Below are 6,418 nucleotides of genomic sequence, written 5' to 3'. Positions count from 1 at the left end.
ATTCACTCAATATTTTAAGCACGTATAGAATTGTTCTCTTCGCCATCGGATCTCTGGTTCGATCCTAATGCACAGCGATATTAGTCGTGTTTTGTAATTTTCAGTTTTGATTTTTTTTTTTCGAAAGTTTTTTTTTCTTAGATACATTACAATCCGGAAAAAAAATTTTTTTTCGAAGAATCATTAAAAAAAAAAAATTTTTTTACAGTTTTTGTCCTCAATATTCCCCGAAACTTTTCATTATTTATTAATTTATTATAATTGTTATTAGGGTGATGGATACACAGAACCTTACAGCATCGGACAAAATACCTCCGAAATCTCTTCCAGCTGTTTGTTTTCTGAGTTCAAAGCCTACTGCAGCTAAATTTACCTTTCATTTCTTTGGAGTCAACAAAATAAAGTACCAGTCAAGTTCTGAAATTCATGATATTGACTACCCCCCATCCCCTCAAATTTGCTAGCCTCATGCTTAAATTAGAAACTATTATTATTAGGGGTGGTGGTGGTGGTGGTGGTGGTTGGGTAGGAATTGTTAGAATGTTGGACAAAAAAATAACCTTGTGGAATTTCTTCTGGCTCTTCATGTTTTGAGTTCAAATCTCCCTGAGGTTAACTTTACCTTTCTTGCCTGTGGTGTTGATAGAACCAAGTACCAGAGAAGTACTGGGGTCTATGGGTGACTGACCCTCTCCTTTCAAAACTACTTGGCTTGTGTCTAAATTAAAATGGTAAATTCATGATTTGTCCAAATTATTTTCACTTTACTTACATACCACTGATGACATTCAGTTATCATCCTCATCGTCATCATTTAACATTTGTTTTCCATGCTGGCATGGGTTGGATGGTTTGACAGGAGCCAGCCAGCTGAAGAGCTTCCCAAGTTCCTTGTCTATTTTGACATGGTTTCTACAGCTGAATGCCCTTCCTAATGCCGACCACTTTACAGAGTGTACCAGGTGCTTTTATGCAGCACATAGCACCAGTATGGGTGCTTTTTATGCGACAGCAGCACCCACTAGCCTGCAAGATCAGAAATGCTCATCAGGAAAGGGATGCAGGTGACATGTCTGTATGCTAGGACAACCATGTTTTTACTTACCTTGATGTGTCTTAAGCACAGCAAACTACCAGGAGTCTCAGTCCCCTGTCGTCCCCTCTGTGAGACCCTATGTCTGAAGATATGTAAATTACCTTGGCTATAAATATGTTCTACTCTTTTCTTTTTTTTTTTTTGTATATGTCTAATGTATCTTGTTCTGCTGAAGAAGGTAGGGCAATGATGAATCCTTTTGAACAGAAACACCTGTCCCCACAGCTGTCGTCTCCTTTTCAGACAGACTCTCCTTTCCTGAATGGCATGTCAATCTTTCTATAGATAAATATAGCACCCACCCCTCATGCCACCTTTATGAAGGAGGTTCAAAAACATATGCACATATTGCTGCTTGTGTATGTTTCCTTATATCTGCTCACATATGAGCATGTGCATAGGAAAACTATGGGCATATGTTCATGCATGTAAGTATATGTTTGTGTATATGTGCTTATATGTGTGTGTTTGTGTGTGTGTGTGTGTATATAAGGCAAGGAAGAACATGGAGAAGATAATTAGTTGAGAAAATTAGTTGCCAACTTATTGTCTTCTCCATTTTCTTCCTTGCTTTATAAATTCTGGGTAAATTTCTGTTTTACCCTCACTCATACCTATTATTCAATTGCACTATTACCTTACAACAGTAAGCATTTGGATATATATACACCCAGTAGTATACTGAATATTTATTACCCCTTAGATGATTGTCTAACCTCTAACTCATATATATATATATATATATATATATATATATAGGTATATGTTAGGATTGCTTAAATATCCAAGGGGTAGGCTGAAGTGTTTAAGCAACCAGGGAATAATTAAATCCAAAGGTACTCCTGGAGATTACTTGTGTGGGTACCGTCTTTGTTAGAAGGTATCCAGAGGCAGGTAATCTCCACATAATTAAATCAATGGCTAACTACCGCAATTGACCTGCTTCTTCTTGTGTTTGTTTCTCCATTCTCCACTTGATTTTATATATATATATATATATATATATATATATATATATATATATATATATATATATATATATATATATATATAGTGAAGTATATTGCCACTTAAGTGTGGCTGACCCCTAGGGGTGGATGTTACTGTTGCTTTTAGCCCCACTTAAGTGGCAATATACTTCACTTTATCGTGCAGTTACTGTTAATACTTCATTTAGAGAATTAACATTGCTTATCATCATCATCATCATCATCGTTTAACGTCCGCTTTCCATGCTAGCATGGGTTGGACGATTTGACTGAGGACTGGTGAAACCGGATGGCAACACCAGGCTCCAGTCTAATTTGGCAGAGTTTCTACAGCTGGATGCCCTTCCTAACGCCAGGATGCCCTTCCTAACACCAGGATGCCCTTCCTAACGCTTATATATATATATATATATATATATATATATATATACATACTAGCAAATGCCCCTTCCCCGTCCATTGCACTGTTTGTAAAGGTGGTGAAGGGGGTTAACTTGTATGGTGTTCAGTTGAGATGTTTGATGATTGTATGGGGTTGTTACTTTTGGTTAGGGCATTAAAGATCCCTGAGACGTTAAAACTGTTGACTCTTTCTTCTAAATAAGGAAAATTGATTGATAGTGAATCTTAACACAGTGAACCTTTTCAAAATTGTCATAAGGCCAATAAAACAAAGGAAAGCTGTTCGGCACACAATATATACAACTTCCAGTGGAATTGGACATCATAATTAACCTTAAACCTTTCCCACTCAAACATTTTCACATTAGGATAAGCACAATGTACTCTTCCATAGTACATACCTCATGTTAACACCTATATGTCAGACTGAACGCTGTTTTATCTTCAAAGTGAATATTACAAGTGATATTTAAGTAATAAGCAGTTCTTGGACTTTTGCATTTGACGACTTGCTTTACGCATTTTATTTTGATTTTCACTGGCATAGTGGTAAGAACAACGGGATAAGTAATATTAGTTTCTAATAAAAATATAAATGACAGTTTTAATCACCCGATGGACAAGCAAACAGAAACTGCTATTCAATAAAGGTGCAAAATGCTTAGGAAAGTCTCTCTTCTCTCAAAAACTGACACAAAAAGAGTTGAAACTCAGGGGTGAAATAACACAATGTGCAATAAAATAACATAAGGCATGTTCTTTGCAAATCAATTTTATCTCAAAAATTGAACAATACTGCTTATTTTTTAAAGTTGGATGAGAAATGTTAGGCAAGGTTTTAGATGTAACCCCTAAATTTTTCACATGTTCTACGCAATTGATTAGTCTTTTCTACTTTCAATTGAATTCTGTTGAGAATATCTTTGGAAAATTGAGAAATCACCAGTTATTTATTTGCTTTATTTTCACTTTTTTGCTCACTGTCTTTTCCTAGTAGTTTTTCATGTCAGCTAGTTTATTGCACGGAAAACAGCCGTAAGAACACATTTGACTGCGAATTCACGTGGTTGATTACAGTTCATTAAAGTTAAAGTGATATCAATTTTTTTAACCACTTACAAACGTGTGAAAACGCAGAAATGAATATAGTTGTTCGTGGTCTAATATTCAAATCAAAATGAGACTGTATTTACAAATAGCAAGCTTTATTTACATACATCTGTCATTTAAATGTGAAAATGTAGAAATGAATTGTTTAGAATGTTGCTTAATGAACAGAATAGTGGAAGAAACAGGACAAAAAGATTACAAAAAAAATGATTCTCATTTAGAAACTGACAATTTTGAAAATCTTTTTAGGTTATGGATCGCCCCGCTCTCTCATGTATCCATGTTTAAAATAAATTTCACCATGATCAGATGAACAATACTTGAGTTATAAGTGCACAAAAAACAGACAGGGATTTATATATATATATATATATATATATATATATATATATATATATATATAGATAGATAGATAGATAGATAGATAGATATTGCACATGGCAATGTTACAATCTATAAAATGCTTTATGAGTCCATAGTTATGTGGGTTCATGCATGCACTTATGTGTATGCATGTGTGTTTATGTATATATGTCTACACTGATGCTGATGATAATTTAAAAGTGTATATTATCACAATGTGTGTGATTCCTCCTGATTTGCTGAAAACTAATTGTTGCCTTAAATAATAATGAAAAAAAACTTCTCCTTCTTCCTCAAACTTATCTGCTTCTACACCCCATAGCAGTTGCATACCCATGATTGCTTTATAGGACTGAAGAGAATTATAATTCATGCCACAGCCTGTATCTGTACCTGCTTCCACTTAGCACAAGGACCTACTGCAGCCTGTATCTGTACCCACCAGTCTCAAATCCCCTTCTCTTTCACACCATATGTCTTGCAGTAATGGAATAATTATGTTCTTCAATAGTTTACAGGTACTAACTTCAACGTTACTTTATGTTCTCTTCTTTTAGTTGGTAATGCCATGATGGTGTGTTGTAATAATGTTATCCTACAAAATTCCAGGTACAAAGTGAGAGATCTTACCTCCTCATAATCAAGCAGCAAGGCTTGTTGTGATCTCAATGAATGGCTAAACTGACGTCTGCGTGGTTCCAAACTATATTATCATACGCTGAGTATACTAAGCTTCCATTACCAATTAATACACACAGCTTAGAATTAAATATCAGAGGAAAATAACGTTTTTATTTCAAGGTAAGAAAATTCTGATGTTAAAATAAAAAGGAAAAAACAATCAAACAATTATTTCTTTGACATTTTCCTTAAGAAAGGAAATAATTCTTCAATTATCTCTGAGAGTCTATCCCTCAATTAACGTCTTGTAAGTGGAACCTTGCTACAGGGAGAGCGGACAGCAGGAGAAATCTTCATAGGAAGAACTCCTGTCAACCCTAAATATAGCTTACGAAATAGTTTATTGACGATTGTTGTAACTCGTAGTTTCTTGTAAGATGAATATATTTATACACATCAAGTAGGCACCTTATGAAGTTGGGGCCAAACTCGTTACCCTCTCCCTCATAAATGGTTGGTTGCTCATAAATGGTTGGTGCTCCAGCATGGCCACAGTCAAATGACTGAAACAAGTAAAAAAAAAAAAAGAGAAGTAGAAGCGTTCATAACGATTTGTTGCATAGGGGAACTAACTCATGATAAATAATTCAAGAGTTACTTCCCTTGTCTTTATAATTGCAAGTCTTAACTATCGAATAATGACAATATTTTCCTTTTGCTCGTCTGTCTTTATGTTCTGAGTTCAAATTCCGCCGAGGTCGACTTTGCCTTTCGTCCTTTCGGGATCGATAAATTAAGTACCAGTTGCGGACTGGGTCGATCTAATCGACTGGCCCCTCCCCCCAAATTTCGGGCCTTGTGCCTAGAGTAGAAGAGAATATTTTCCTTTCCCGTAAACGTGTATTTTTCCTTCGAAAGGCATCACTTTCAAGACTTCTGTAGCAGGCATTTATTATTATTTTTTTCAGACAGTTCGACTCATCTGTAATGTATCGGTTTGACAAGTGTTTAAATATTAATTTCACGGCAAGTCATAGTAATTGCTGATGCGATCGTCATTAAACTACACATACATACATACATACATACATACATGCATGCATGCATGCATACATACATACATACATACATACGTACATCAATGGAGATGTAGATAGGCTATACTTCCAACGTAAGCATGGTGGCCATAGTCTTAAGTTTGTATTGATGTCATATGAGGCACGGATTGTGATTCGAGACAACATCTACAGCAGAGGCATGAGACCAGTAAGTATCTTGTCCAAGCTTATGTCCACGAAACCAACAACATAATTAGGATAACTATTGAACTTGAGGAGATGTATGAAATAAGAGATGATACAAATCTCTCCCCAAGGAGCATTGGTAAAATCTATTTATCAGAACAACAGAATGAGAAAATGGACCAGTTCACTGAGAAGCCATAGATGTCTACATCAACAATCCAAGAACAAGAGATTCTCACCAAGTACCTACAGAATAAAAGACAGAAAACGTTGACAGGCAACAAATGTAAGCTTTGCAAGACCAAGACTGAAGATATCAACCACATTATCGTCAACTGTGACAGTCGGTCTTCCAAATATTATTTTCTCCATAATGGCGACCAGAACGGTCTGGAACAGGATAACGAAAAAAAAAAAAAAAAAAGACCCCAAAAACCTACAGATGAAGTTGACCATATTAAGACCGATGGGTCAAAAGAATATTGGTGGAACTTGAAAATTAGAATAGCCACGAAATTAAAACACAACCGGCCAGATATCGTTGCGTGGGACCACAAAGAAAAGATATATTCTGTAGTGGAAATCAGCTACCC

The sequence above is a fragment of the Octopus bimaculoides genome, chromosome 8 (genome assembly GCF_046866305.1).
Source record: "Octopus bimaculoides isolate indiv1 chromosome 8, ASM4686630v1, whole genome shotgun sequence".
In the NCBI taxonomy this organism is placed as follows: domain Eukaryota; kingdom Metazoa; phylum Mollusca; class Cephalopoda; order Octopoda; family Octopodidae; genus Octopus; species Octopus bimaculoides.
This window is presented reverse-complemented; position numbering follows the sequence as displayed.